This window comes from Protopterus annectens, chromosome 1.part2 (genome assembly GCF_019279795.1).
Source record: "Protopterus annectens isolate FY-2018-M chromosome 1.part2, PAN1.0, whole genome shotgun sequence".
Taxonomy (NCBI): Eukaryota; Metazoa; Chordata; order Ceratodontiformes; family Protopteridae; genus Protopterus; species Protopterus annectens.
Window position 1 is genome coordinate 199,122,480 of NC_056727.1, and position 15,724 is coordinate 199,138,203.

Here is a 15,724-nt window from a genome sequence, read left to right on the forward strand (position 1 = left end):
AAATTTTGCTGCACACTAAAACAAATCAGATTGTTCCAGTCGGATGCCAGTAAGGTGGGCCTGCTACTTATCACAAGTCTTCTGTCCAGTCCTTAAATACCAGCCTGCCCTACTTTGTGTATTTCTACCAGTTTCATGAGTTTTTAGCATCATACCTTTTTACCATTTTTGCCTTTCTAATCCAGGAATACTAACCTCTCTATTTATTAGTGAGCATTTTTCTTTTTTTTTTTTAAACTTTTTTTCATACTAAGTGCCTGTATATTGATTCTTGACTTATAGTTTGTTGTTCCAGGAAGTAGTAGCCATTTGATCTGCAACCAGTTGGGTTATTTTAAGCTATGAAATAGTTTCTCTCCTTGTCGTTTCAGAGTGAAATCTCCTTTCCCCAAAGGTCATTGATGTTGGGGTTGATTCTTTTAGTAGTAGTAGTGGTTGTGGAGGTCTTTACCCTGTGTAGAAAAATCTGTGTTCAGATTCTACTGTAAGGTATTCAGAGGTAGAATTCAATAATGAGGACATTAGTCGGTTGTCCTAGACCTATTTTTCCATTACTTCAGACACCTTTCCCTGTTGTCTGGACAATGGCTTGCCTCAATTTGCAAATACTTTTTCCTACACAGGTTTTTCATTGTAGTCTTTGAAAAGGTATTTATTGTCTGTGTTTTATCACTTTACCTGGCTCAGACTTCCTTCTGACACATACTGATGTTCATTGTACTGTTCACTGTTGCATTCATCATTTGTGGGATATTCTGCCTGCCAGAAGCCCAACAGCCAACCTAACATTCATGGGTGTACCTTCCTCTCCCGTTTACCACATATGGGCATTTGTAGTACAATAGAGCATCCGCTAATAGCATCTGTAGAATTTTCTTGCTAACTGTGCGTAACTGCAGCATTGTCAGTCAGTTGGCTGACCTGCTTCCAAAGGAAAGAAAAGTACCTCATAGAGGAATTAAGGTGGTGTTTTTCTTAATGCTGTAATTGGCAGTCTCATGTCTGATAGTGGATGATTTGAATATTGTTGGTAAATTGAATAACTGTATTGATTCTGAAGAAGCAAGGTCCCCTCAAAGGTTTTTATTCTTGTTGCCTCTCCTTTCCCCTGCCTTGGCCCAGTGTGGGTGCTTGTCCACATTGTCAGATTCACCCAAAACAAAAAAAAGGACAGCAAATAAATTTGGGGAGTTGCTCATAAGGAGGGCATATGTGGTCTGTCTGGCCTGGGCATCAGCCAAGGCCAAGGTTTCTAGGAGCAAACCTCCAGAAAAGAAACATGACAAAAAGTGTCATGATATAAAATATCAGGAGACCAAGGACAGTGTGTCACATGGCTTGGGTTTTCCTTAGTCCAGCAGCTCTGGACTCAGTGAATCACCTTCACTGTCCCCATCTTCAGACTGTGTGTTGGCCAAGGCCTCTTGAGTGAACACTGTGCTGGCTACATTGCCATTGTCTCTGTATGTCCTTCCCAGACAGATGACAGAAAGTTTTTTTTTTTTTTTTTTATGCCATGGGAGCCTCTGTGACAGAGCATTGTTTTCTTGTTATCAAGGGTTGAGTCCCAACAGTCTTCATTTGGTGTCAGGAAGAAGTTCTCAATAAGTAAGTGAGCCCGTTCATTGCCCATTTTCCAAGTTCTCCAAAGTAGCTTTTTCTGGATCTAGGAGGCCTAAGACACTAAAAGCCAAACTGGTAGCCATGAGTTTACCACAACCAAAATTGAGCAGTGCCTTAATTCCTTTCACTTTCCAGGCTTTCTCTCAATGACTTCTGCTTAGGATTTTCTGTCATTGCTGAAGTTGAAGCAGCATGCTGTGGAGGTAACTTTGTTGTTTGTGCACCCTTCCGAAATAAGGGTGGCACCTTCTTTGGAGGATTCAGACACCCCCGATTCTGATTCAGATGGATTGCCCTGTGTGAGTCTTTTTTTTGCTTCTCTCTAGTACAGATCTGACACTGATGTTACCTTATTCTCTGCCCGCTGCCCAAAATGATTTTCTTTTTTTGGGGACATCCTTCATAAGGAGAAGGAGATGTACTAGTGAAAGTCTAAGTAGTTAGAGGCCCAGCTCAAATACAGAGCCTCCATGGTTCTGCATGAGACTTGGGCTCTTGCTGTTCATCCTTTTATGAATGGCTTGGAGTATGTGTTTGTTGTTGCATCTATGGGGCTGGAATCCCTCCCTTTTGCTCTCCCTTTGCGCCAGTACCTCTTTCATGTCAAAGTAGTGACAGAGTTGTCCCTGAATTAAGCTGTCTCCTTACCCGTGTTTTTTCCTGACCATCTCAACAAGGAGATGAACCTTGCTTTTCTTGGAGGTTCACAGATAACGTAGATTTTACCTCTACAAGACAAAAGAATTTAGGAAAAACTGACCAGCTCTTGATGTCCCTGGCTAGGGAAACTGTTAATAAGCTAACACACTGGAAATGGCTTGCATTACCTTACTCTCTTCACTTGGTCAGTTCAAAAACTAAAACCAAACACCACCTGGGAACAAACTGGCTGTGTGTCACTGTATCAAGCCTGGTTAACCTGTCTCTGAATGTGTAAATCCTAGGTAGCCTACTACTATTTTTTATCGATTCTCTCGCTGAATAACACTACCTGAAGATTTGTTATAATGTTTGCTCTTCTAATCACTAAAAATATTCTATATGTAATTTGTATATTCTGCCCATCTAATCTCTGTAAATAATATATTTTTTATTTGTAATATGTGACATGTTATGATGATTTGTTATTCCGTGGAGCTTTTCTCCCCGGGCCTCAGCTGAAAATGGACATGCAGACTATCCCAGTCAACAAATGTAAAATAAATAAATACATTTTATATATATATATATATATATATATATATATATATATATATATATATATATATATATATGTATATATATATATATATATGGGTCTACTCTGAAACATCTAAAACCCACACCTAATACTCATAACATTGAGACTAGAACAAAAAAAACCAAAAACAAAAAACCCATAACATAGAATTTCATATAATAACACTAATCACAAGAAATAACACCCCCATAAATTAATTATACCATCTCCAAGATAGCACTACAGTGGTAAAAAGTTAATTTCCTATCCCCACTGTAACAAGTCCCCCTACAGAAACATTGTAAAAAGTGTGTATGGTAGTTTGGTGTCATTACATCAATCAAATCTCCCAAAGCATGTGGAAAATAAATGAGAGGCTGATTGAACTTCTTGGGGTCTGCTTTTTTTGGGTTAAGCTGTCTGGAGCTTTAGTCAAGGTGGGAAGTAATTATGAACAGTAACAAATACCAGTCACTTTTTTTCCAAAACCAAAGGTGTCCGCTAGAAAGCTGACTGAAGATGAGGAATTTCACACCTTCAACATGACAATGACCCAAGCATACATCCAAACAAACAAAGAATGGCTTCACAGAAGAAAAAAAAGTTTTTGGAATGGCCAGCCCCAAAACTAAATCCAATAGAAAAACTGAGGTGACCTGAAGGGCTGTGCACAAGAGATGCCCTCACAATCTCAAATATTGCCAAATTAAAATGTGCATGCTGATGAGCTCCTACCTAAAGAAGACTGAATGCTGTAAAAAAAATCAAGGTGCTTTCAACAAGTATTAGTTTAAGGTTGTGCACACTTATGCAACCAGCTTATTGTACAGTTTTTATTTTTTAGATTTTTCCCCCTGACAGATTTGTTTGTTTTTCAATTGAATTGTATGCATTATAGGTCACATTAAAGGTGGGAAAAGTTTTGAAATGATTTATTGATGTATATATATATATATATATATATATATATATATATATGTATATATATATATATATATATATATATATATATATATATATATTATCTGTGGGTTATACTTATACTCACAGAAATAACAGTTCTTGAAACTTCCATTCTATCAAAAGCATAGACTACTGAAGTTCTTGCCCACCATTTAGGTCGGTTTAGTTTGTTCAGTTTTTTCATTTCAATCAGCTGTTTGGAATAAGTATAATTTCAGTGTATATATATATATATATATATATATAGAGAGAGAGAGAGAGAGAGCTGCTGCATATCTTCAAAAGACAGGATGTTGCATTACATTACATATTTCAACAAGCTCCTGTAGAAGTTATGCTGTATAAACAAAGCAAGCAGGAAGATTTTGAATCATAGAATTGAAAGGCTAATAATACCTCTAAGTAGGAGCTCATACCCAAGGCCTGTTGCATACTGTACCAGCATCTCAGCTGCTGGGCAGACAGGTGTTGACTTTTCCGTTAGTGGCTTCTCCTCTCAGGGAGGAAACCCCCAGCACAGTGATTAAGGCTAAATTGCAAACACATACAAATACAAAGAGCCCTCTGCTTAGGGAGTTTTTAAATCATAGAAAGGAAAGGATAATGTTTACTCTCATTTAAGACTCAAACCCAAGACATCCATCATACAGGGCTGGTGTAACTGCTACTGTACTAAGAAGAACCTCAGGCCATAATGTGTTTTCCCATTACAGCCTTATTTTTTCAATTAGGAAATATCTAGCATGGTGATTAAGGTCAAATTACAAACACACACACACACACACACACACACACACACACACACACACACACACACACACACACACACACACATACAGAGTAAGCCCTCTGCTTAGGCACTGTTTGAATCATAGAATTGAAAGGATACATTTGATACCTCTCTGTCCAGAGGCTATTATTGGTCTAGTGACAGTGAACACACTGCGGTATAATGGAGGTCTTGGGTTTGAGTCCCAAATAACAGCTGATACTATCCATTCATTTCTGTAATTCTAATGGCGCCTAAGCAGAAGACTTTCTCTGTATTTGTAATTTGACCTTGATTACCCTGCTGATTGTTTCCTAGCTGAAGCGATGACGCTAAAGGGAAAACATAGCTCCTATCAGAGCAGAGATTCTTCTTGATGCATTGATGCCAGCACAGTGTGCTGGAGGTCTTGGGTTCAAGTCCCAAATGACCGTTAATATTATCCTTTCATTTCAATAATTATATTATCCTTTCATTTCAATAATTCTAACAGTACCTAACCAGAGAGTTTTATTTGTATTTGTTAGTATGATTGTAATTTGATCTTGATCACTGTGCTGATGGTTTCCTAGCTCAAAGGATAAGACTCTAAATGGAAAACTCAACACCTATCTGTGCAGAGATTCTTGTTGATGCGCTGGCAGTGACACCAGCACAGTATGCTGGAGGTCTTGGGGTTCAAGTCTGAACTGAGAAAATACAGTTATGTAAAATCTTGCCATTACAGTAGATGTCATTCTCTTTACTGTTGCAGTATTCTAAACAGAAGGGATCTCCCTCCCAGGGCAGCCCCATATTCAGCCAGTATACCAAAGGCTAATGATCCTACATGCGCCATCCGTAACACTTATGTTCTCTTCATAGAATGTAGGGCATAAAAGTGATGTACAGACACAGCTATGAGGAACTGAATTGCCCTAGGCATACCTCTCAAATGTCCAGATTTTTGCAGAATGTCCAGATCTTTGCCTCATATTTTTGGTCTGTTTTTCATAAAATTGTGGTTTTCTGGCAAATTAGTGGAAAATCATTAAAGACTGACGTTAGAAAAATAATGACAGACATTTGAGTTTCAGACTTCATTCTCTTCAAAAAATTCATGCTAATACAAAACCTGTTATTCTGTTAACTTTCTATGTTTGTAAGAGCAATATTTAAAAATTGGCCCTATTTTTGGGACCTTTGTCCCACTTTTATAAATGCCTTTGTCCAGATTTCTTGCTCTAAGAGGTTGAGAGGTATGCGAGAAGAGAACAGTCTCCACAGGACAAAGGAGTCCATGCATATCCAGAAGGAAAACAATGCAGAAGAAAAAGGGGGAACCCTTATCCAGAAGGGAATCTAAAACAAAAACTAGAACAAACAAGAGGGGGTTGGAAGGAGGCAGCAAAAACTGCAACAGTGAAGAGAAGTACATCTACTGGTATGGTAAGATTTTACACAACTGTTTATGTCCTTCTATATCTCTGTTGCAGTATTCTAAACAGAAGAGAAAGTAGAAAAGCTCAAGAAACAGAATGGGAGGTGGAAGGCTGAGAAGAGCCCTCAACAAACCCAAATAAAATGGTTCTAGCAAAATCTGCTCTGGCCTTAGAAACCATATCCAACTTATAATGCTTAGTAAAGCTATGCACTGAAGACCAAGCAGCAACTTCAAGGATGGAATTGGTGTCCAACCCCTTGAAGAAGGCACCAGAAGAGGCAGCAGCCCAAGTGGAAAGATCTCTAACAGACATAGACAGAGATTTACCATGAAAAAGTATAACAAAAAGAAATTGCCTTAGATATCCAGGAAGAGATGTTTTTCTTAGAAACAGCCAAACCCAATGTCCAGGGATGAAGGCAAACAAAAAGCTGATCAAACTTATCAATGGCCTTAGTTTTATCCAAATAGCACCTGAGCTGTGTGTGCAAATCCAAGGTATGCAGGACCCTCTCATTTGCAGCCTGAGGAGAAGGGAAAAAGGAAGGGAGTTATAATAACTGATCCAAGGACAAGTTATTTACTACTTTTGATTAGTACAAAGGGACACTCTGTCCCTGTGAAGAAGCAAAAAGGCAAGAATGTCTATAAGGGCCTGGAGCTCAGAAAGCCTCCAAGCAGAAGTAAGACCCAGCAACAAAACCATCTTCCAGATATATTGTTGCAATGACGCAAAATCTGCAGGAACCAAAACAGCTAAGGAGGAGGAATAGGTTTCCTTGGAGGCCTAATATTCAGGGCACCTTTAAGAAACTGTTTGACTTTAAAACAAGAAGTCAAAGGAGGATTCAAGGGCAGACCAGCAGAAATGGCTGACAAGTGGGCCTTCACAGAAGAATAGGCCAAACTGGAGCAACTCACACAAGTAAGAGAGGGCCAGAGGGACCCCACTGAAAAAGGTTCCTGGTTACGACCATGGCACCAGACAGAAAATATTTTTCCATTTGGACATATAAGATTTTCTGGTTGAGGGTTTCATTGCTTCCTGTAAAACCCTGAGCATGTTTGCAGAAAAGAGGTGCCCGAAAGGAATCAAAATCCTATCACTCACAGTGTCAGTTGAAGAGAGAACAAGTGAGGATGGATGAAAGACCCCTTGTCCTGTGTGAGGAGATCCAACCACTGAGGTAACTTGTGGTGATTGCCTTGGCCAGATACATTAAGAGGTGGAACCAGTGCTGTCTTGGTTAAAAGGAAGTCACTAGCAATGTTTTTGGGGAGTCCAGCTTAATCTTCTGCAGGACTCTTGGAAGTAGAGGAAGAAGAGAGAAAGCATAAAGAAACCTCCCCTTCCAAGAAAAAGAAAGGGCATCTGTCTTCCATGCCAGATGTCATGGCATGGCACTTTGGAATTGAAGAGAGGAAGCTGCCTGTTCAGAGGGAAGGCAAAAAAAATCTACCTGAAGAATACCCTACCAATGGACAATGTCCAGAAACACATCTCTGTGAAGCATCCATTAGTGAGCCTGTCTTTTGGACCAGCTCAGAGAGTCTGTCACTAGATTGCAGTCTGAAGGAATGTATACTTCCTGGTGAGTTAACTGATACCTGACAGCCATCCTGCAGAAGAGGTAAGATTTTGTGCCTTTCTGCTTGTTGACATACCACATCACTATAGTGATGTCCATATACACCATCAAGGGGTCTGGAGAGAACATGGAGTGAAAAGCTTGAATGTACAAAATCAAAGCTCTCATATTTGTGATGCTGATATGGTCTGATTTCTGATGGGGGACCAGAGACCTTGAACTTTCAGGTGATGAAAAGAAGCCCTCCACCAATGTCTGAGGCATCAGTGAGCAGTTCTTGAAAATGGACTGGAGGCTGAAAGGGCAAGCCTGGTTGAGAGCAAACTGTTGAATCCACCACTCAAATTCCTTCTTTAGACAGGAAATGAGAGGCACACTGAAATCCAGAGGGTGACAATGTTACAGTCAAGCTGACTTGAGGTACCACTGAAGCTTCTGCATATGCAATCTGTGAAAAAGGAATATTGGAATAGAAGAAGCTTTGAATCCCAGGGCCAAAGAAGCTACCTGGCTGGTATGGCAGTCAGAGAAAGAAGAAGAGACTGAAAGAAGTGTCAATGGCCACATTTTGGAGGTGTAAGAGAGGTATAAATTAGCACTGTCTGAATCCTGCATCCCATATATATATGATCATGAGAGGGAGTTAGGATGGACTTTTGGAAGTTGATAATGAACAGCAGACTTTGAAGAAGAGAGATGGTGAACTCCAGATTCTGTAACAGACAACTGGGAGAAGGCACTGAAGCAACAGGCTGTCTAGATAAGGAAAAATCTGAATGCCTTTGAGCCTGCAGAAAGCAATCACTAGGCATCTTGTTGGGGCACTAGAGAGGCCAAAGGGCAAAGTAGAGAACTGAAAATGAAAGGAAGACACAGAGAAATGTAAAAACTTCCTGAAAAGAGAACAAATAGGGATATGAAGGTAAGCATCTTTCAGATCCAAAGGCACCAGAAAAGCCTGGGGTAGTAAAAGAGGAAACAGGGTTTGAAGAGTAAGTATCCAAAAGGAAGGGATCTTGAGAAAGGCATTGAGCAGAGAGAGACCCAGAATATGTCTCCAAGTGCCCTTCTTTTGAGGAAATTTGAGCATCCTGGAATAAAAACCCTTTCCTACGTGAGAAGGGGGACAGGTTGGATGGTTCCTTGGTTCACCAGGGACGCTAGAACCTCCGGGAAATGAGGAAGTTGCTCTAGAGGAGGCTAATGAATCCCTTCAAAAGATGTGAGAGACTTACATAGCATGAAGTAACCCTGATGGATGATAGAAAGAACCAAAGAGTTAGAAGTGATGAGATGCTAATTTGGAAGACAAAGGTAAAGCTGAAAGGACAAAGGAATCTGGTGTAAGTGGGGTGTTGAATTGTCAAAGAGAAGCAGGTTTACCAGATAAAGGAGGCTTCTGGGGCACAGAAATCTGAGAAGCCTTAGCAGTGGGGGACTGCCTACCACCTTTCCTGCTCTTGGAGGCCTGGTGGGGTTGCCTGCAAACAAAAGCAGATCTAGAAGGATAATTCCTCTGGAAACTAGGGATACAAGAAACAAAAATATGTTTAAGGTCCTGCAAGGCTTTGCCTTTCTCTTGAAGAGACTTAAATACGTCAGCAGCAGCAGCAGTCCCAAAAATATGTTTATTATCCAAAGGAGCATCCAACAACTTAGCCTTAATGTCCTCAAGCAGAGACTGAAGACAAAGCTAAGAATAATGCCTCATGACAGACCCAAAAGCTGCAGCCCTGGAACAGGCATCAGCAGCATCATAGCTACACTTAATAGAGTGGCAAGCCACTTGGGAAGCAAAACCTAAAATAAGGCAGAGGATTTGCCTTCAGAATCAGGGATGCCAAAAATAACCTGAGAAGCCTGAAGAATCAAGGTCAGAGCATACCTGGTCATGCAAGTCTGTTAATTAACAGCCCTAAAGGTCAAAGTAGAAGCAGTGTAGACTTTCTTACCAATCTTCTCCATTGCCCTACTATCCTTATCATAAGGTAACAATTTGGAAGAGAGCAAGAGCTTAGAAGGTTTGTCAGAAGAAACTGACAGCACAGCAGGATCAGCAGAAGAACATTTAAATAAAAATTGACAATCTTCAGAAACCTTATAGAACCTATCAGGTTTCTTAGGAGCAGGAAGCTGAGAATCAGGAGACTTGGAAACAGCAATGAAAGTGTCTAATAAGACAGCCAACATAAGGGAACTGACGATGCTTTAGGAGTATCCACCTGAACTAACTCATAATATCTTCATTGTATATCAGACACTTGAGAAGATTCCCACTTAAAGTATTCTATCATCCTAGCAATTGCATTTCCAAAGGACAATTCCTCAAAAGGAGACTCAGGGTTAACAGACTTCTCCTCATCAGAACCATAAGCCAAAGGTGAAGGCATCTGTGAATAGGACAAAGAACCCTCATCAGACACTGAACCCTCATCTGAGCAAACTAGTTTCTAAGCCATTTAGAAAGGGTAGAGGTCCCAGGAGGAGCATATACTGAAACCCCTTGGGATTCTTCGGGGCCATCAAGGCAGAAAACAAACTCTTAGTAAACTCTTGCCATTCCCTTTCAGGATCCTTAGGATGGACCAAAACATGCATTATTTTTTGCCTTTTCTTGAAAGGGACATCAGCCCAAACAAATACTGGAGGTTCCAACCCATGGCGAGGTTCAGTAAGAGAACTTGGAACCTCATCCCTGACCAATATCTGTGGAACTCCTCTAGGACCTTTCAAGATAGTCAACCATAGTTCTCCCTCAATGTCCAGAGTAGATGCCTGCAAAGTCTCAGAGGACATGTGAAAAGATGGATCCATGATGGCCTCTGATGGGGTCACAGCAGAGGAATCCAATGTAGATGCAGAACAACCTACAGGGCTATTACCTACTTCTAGAGGGATGTCTGGTAGAGGCTGGGCAGCTAAAGAATTCGGTCAAGACTTCTTGGCATTCTTTCTACCTCGTGGGAGTATCTCAAGATTAAAGGATTTTGACATGGTACCCTGGGCTAACTGTTTAAGCTGTTAGTTTACAAGATAAATGGCCAGGGAAGACAAACAGCTTCTAAGTGTCTTAGGCACAATCACCTTACAGATACTACAAGAGGTATGGTCATGAGAAGCACCCAAACAAAAAAGACACCATTTGTGATAATCCTTATGAGGAATCTGCCTCCTAGACTGACATGTTACCTTCTTGGATGACATGAACTCTAGGTAACAAAATAAAATACAAGACCAAGAAAAGAAAAAAAAAAAACAGGGCACTTATCTGGATGCTTGGTATTCAGCACAACAACAAAGTATTCAGACCAACTAGCAATAATGGTGTTCGAACAGGCAGTAAAGAAGTTCTTGATAGCTCTATCTGTACATCCCTTTTATACCCTGTGTTCTGTGATATGAACAAGTGTGATGTACAGCTCATACAAGATCATTAGGCTTTGGTATATTGGCTGAGCATCAGGCTACCCTGGGCAGGAGATCCCTTCTGTTTAGAATACCACAACAGTGATATAGAAGGACATATAATATTATCCTTTCCTTTCTGATTCAAACAGTGTGTAAGCAGAGGGTGTTATCTGTATTTGTGTGTGTGTTTTCATATGGACCATCTATGAACAGACAGCAAGCACAGTCCAGGCATAATTCAATTGAAAGTGGTATACTCACTCCTTCAGGAACCACATTCGTATAAATGCAGTTATCAAACAGACCTCTTCACTAGTCATACACATAGTGTATCAGTGGTCCGAGAATGGATACATGCAAATAGAATCAGAGGCACATAAGTTTATTGACAGAAATTAATTGAGTAGGTAGCCTCTACTAGTAAACAGGACTTGTCAAAAGGTTACCAATGCAAATAGAAAATTACCCCTTTTAACAGCCTGATTAGATCACAAGGAAGAAACGGTATCATCAAGTTGGCCTCCAGCTTCAGTTTGAATGTTCAAAGTCCTGATGAAACCAAAAACAAAATTTTATTAACCAAAAAAACTCACAAGTCCTGCTTTAATTTTCTGAGGTATAACAAGACTATAGGGAACAGTGAAGTGATATAACCGAGTGCTCTGATTCAAGGACCTCTGTATACTCTTGGAATTTCCAGGATGAAGAAAATGTCTGGGATGTGAGATATGACATTAAAATATTATGGCTAAGAATATTAGCAAGTCTAATTCTGAAGGTATTAATCAGTAAATAACATGTAAGGCAAAGTATGGCTTAATGCAAACACCTAATGAGTAGAGAACAATCAAACAGTTCAAGCACTCTCCAGTAAACTGCTCAGCTCTTTGCACTAAAGTAGGGGCACAAGTTATTTTGGGACAGAGAATGTTGGCTTTCCAAAGTCAACCTTATATGAACTGTTTACTTTATTTTATTTTATTTTCCATTTGTTAACCAGGTAGAATACCAATTGGCATGGACCTTTTCTCAGGCTCTGCCTAAGGATAGTGAGGAGCACAGCACGGGTCTACTTCATAAATACAAAATCACACATAGCCAAAGACCAGATGCCCAAGACAAGATCTCCAAAAGTTCGGTTACACAACCGACCACATAACCGACAAGTTTCCCATGGTAAGTAACCACTGGGCCAGCAAGGGGAAATTTACCATTTTCCCCACTGTAGTGCAATCCCGGAGTTGGCATATTTAGTTAGGGAAGGTGTAGAGTGGGTTGTAGATGGTGCGGTGTATTGTCTGTGAGTTGTTGGCCCAGTGATCATTTACCGTCTGCTATGTGGTTGTTCATTTATTTGAAGATTCATCTCGGACATCTGGTCTTTGGTTATGTGCTATTTTGTGCTTCTGAAGTAGACTCGCACAGCACATTTGGTTTATTCTGTTTTTTTTTTTAACTTTATACATTGTTAAGCCAGTCAGGTCACTCAAACCAACTGCACTTTTAAAGGATTTCCTGAGTACATTGTGCAACTAAGTAACTTGTTCAGAGTTACACAAAATTTAGAAGCACAGATTGAGAACCTAGGTCTACAGAACAAATATTTCTAAGAGCTCACAGCCTTAGCCTTCTATGAATAATATAAAACCTGTATAGTTGTAGTGAAAGGCTTTGACAAGACAAAGTATGGAGTGCAATAACCTTAGGAGCTACAGTATGAGATGTAGAATAGCTGTACAAATTACTTCAATGGTGCAAAAAATAACAGACACTGATCTTTCCAATGGAGCAGTTGTAGACCTGGAAATATTTTTGTATGCTGGTTTTGGTCCATTTTTTAACTACCAGATTTATTTTGTTGTCAAACAGCTTTTCAGATGCTCAATCATTAGACTTAGGATCCTGAAGAGGCAAAACATCAGCTTTTTCCCTAGGACTAGTAGTAATGAATGTAAGCAGCACATCAAATTACAGCAGGTTCATTTGTTTTTTTCCTTTAATGCTGCATGGAAAAGATGGTCAAAGACAGATAAAAGCAAGGTATTCTAAGCATGTTCATTCACAATGTCTATGGACGTATCACTAGGAAAGGAATCAGTGCATGGGATAATGTGTAAAATAGCTCCCTCCTCTTCATATTCGACAGCGAGTGGTGTTGCTTTAGGCTTACTCTTTCGAGGGCTTCCTAGTAAAAACTATAGAATCATATATCAAAAAGTAAAAATAACAAACATTGCATTACCACACAAGCAAAACAAATGAGCAAGTATGAAAGTTATGGCTGGTATTAATAGACACAGTAGAAAGTGTTATTGACTGCCAGAAAAAGGTTCCCTGGTTTGTCTCTCAGATGGAGTGCCTTCTGTGTAGAGTCCACATGTCCTCTCTATGGTCATGTGTGTGGAGTCCATATGTCCTCTCTATGGTCATGTGTGTGGAGTCCATATGTCCTCTCTATGGTCATGTGTGTGGAGTCCATATGTCCTCTTTATGGCCACATGGGTTTACTCCAAGTGCTCTGATTTCCTTCCACATTACAAAGACATGCAGTAGGTGGACTGGACACTTTAAATTGGTTGCAGGTGTACAAGTGTGTGGTGTGGAAGAAATACCATGTCAGAGCTAGCCAGCTGGCGGTGTAAACCTTGGCTCTAGAGGAGTGTCACTGTTGAAGTGACCCCCTGACCCCATGTACAAAAATGGGGAAAAAGGGTTGTGGATGGATTCATAGACACAGCACATTACACTGTGTAAAAGAGTGGTGTTGTGCAGGGATGCCCCTCACCAGAACAACCATCTTGTAACTAGAAACATTTCCCTAGCACTTGATTCTGATTAAGGGACCATAGCTCTTCCCAAAATATTTTACATACGCCCTGCAAGAATTACCCTTTCCTGACAGTCTGCACTTCCAAACCATTTGACTGTTTTCTACAAACACTAACGTTCATAGTTTCATAGGAGAATACCAGGCTATCACCTCTGGCAGGGCATTTTATGCCTACCCATGATACCCATTTTCACCTAGCTATGTTATCCCATAGGTGTTAAACTATTCTTCTAGTTATGTTATCCCATAGGTGTTTAACTATACTTCTAGCTATGTTATCCTATAGGTGTTAAACTATTCTTCTAGCTATGTTATCCCATAGTTGTTTAACTATTCTTCTAGCTATGTTATCCCATAGGTGTTTAACTATTCTTCTAGCTATGTTATCCCATAGGTGTTTAACTATTCTTCTAGCTATGTTATCCCATAGGTGTTTAACTATTCTTCTGGCTATGCTATCCCATAGGTGTTTAACTATTCTTCTAGCTATGTTATCCCATAGGTGTTTAACTATTCTTCTAGCTATGTTATCCCATAGGTGTTTAACTATTCTTCTAGCTATGTTATCCCATAGGTGTTTAACTATTCTTCTAGCTATGTTATCCCACAGGTGTTTAACTATTCTTCTAGCTATTTTATCCCATAGGTGTTTAACTATTCTTCTAGCTTTGTTATCCCATAGTTGTTTAACTATTCTTCTAGCTATGTTATCCCATAGGTGTTTAACTATTCTTCTAGCTATGTTATCCCATAGGTGTTTAACTATTCTTCTAGCTATGTTATCCCATAGGTGTTTAACAATTCTTCTAGCTATGTTATCCCATAGGTGTTTAACTATTGTTCTAGCTATGTTAATCCCATAGGTGTTTAACTATTCTTCTGGCTATGTTATCCCATAGGTGTTTAACTATTCTTCTAGCTATGTTATCCCATAGGTGTTTAACTATTCTTCTAGTTATGTTATCCCATAGGTGTTTAACTATTCTTCTAGTTATGTTATCCTATAGGTGTTTAACTATTCTTCTAGCTATGTTATCCCATAGGTGTTTAACTATTCTTCTAGCTATGTTATCCCATAGTTGTTTAACTATTCTTCTAGTTATGTTATCCCATAGGTGTTTAACTATTCTTCTAGCTATGTTATCCTATAGGTGTTTAACTATTCTTCTAGTTATGTTATCCCATAGGTGTTTAACTATTCTTCTGGCTATGTTATCCCATAGGTGTTTAACTATTCTTCTAGCTATGTTATCCCATAGGTGTTTAACTATTCTTCTAGTTATGTTATCCCATAGGTGTTTAACTATTCTTCTAGTTATGTTATCCTATAGGTGTTTAACTATTCTTCTAGCTATGTTATCCCATAGGTGTTTAACTATTCTTCTAGCTATGGTATCCCATAGTTGTTTAACTATTCTTCTAGTTATGTTATCCCATAGGTGTTTAACTATTCTTCTAGCTATGTTATCCCATAGGTGTTTAACTATTCTTCTAGCTATGTTATCCCATAGGTGTTTAACTATTCTTCTGGCTATGTTATCCCATAGGTGTTTAACTATTTTTCTAGCTATGTTATCCCATAGGTGTTTAACTATTCTTCTAGTTATGTTATCCCATAGGTGTTTAACTATTCTTCTAGTTATGTTATCCTATAGGTGTTTAACTATTCTTCTAGCTATGTTATCCCATAGGTGTTTAACTATTCTTCTAGCTATGTTATCCCATAGTTGTTTAACTATTCTTCTAGTTATGTTACCCCATAGGTGTTTAACTATTCTTCTAGCTATGTAATCCCATAGGTGTTTAACTATTTTTCTAGCTATGTTATCCCATAGGTGTTTAACTATTCTTGCCATAATTTTACATAAATCATTTTCATTTGTAAAGGAATAATTGTTAC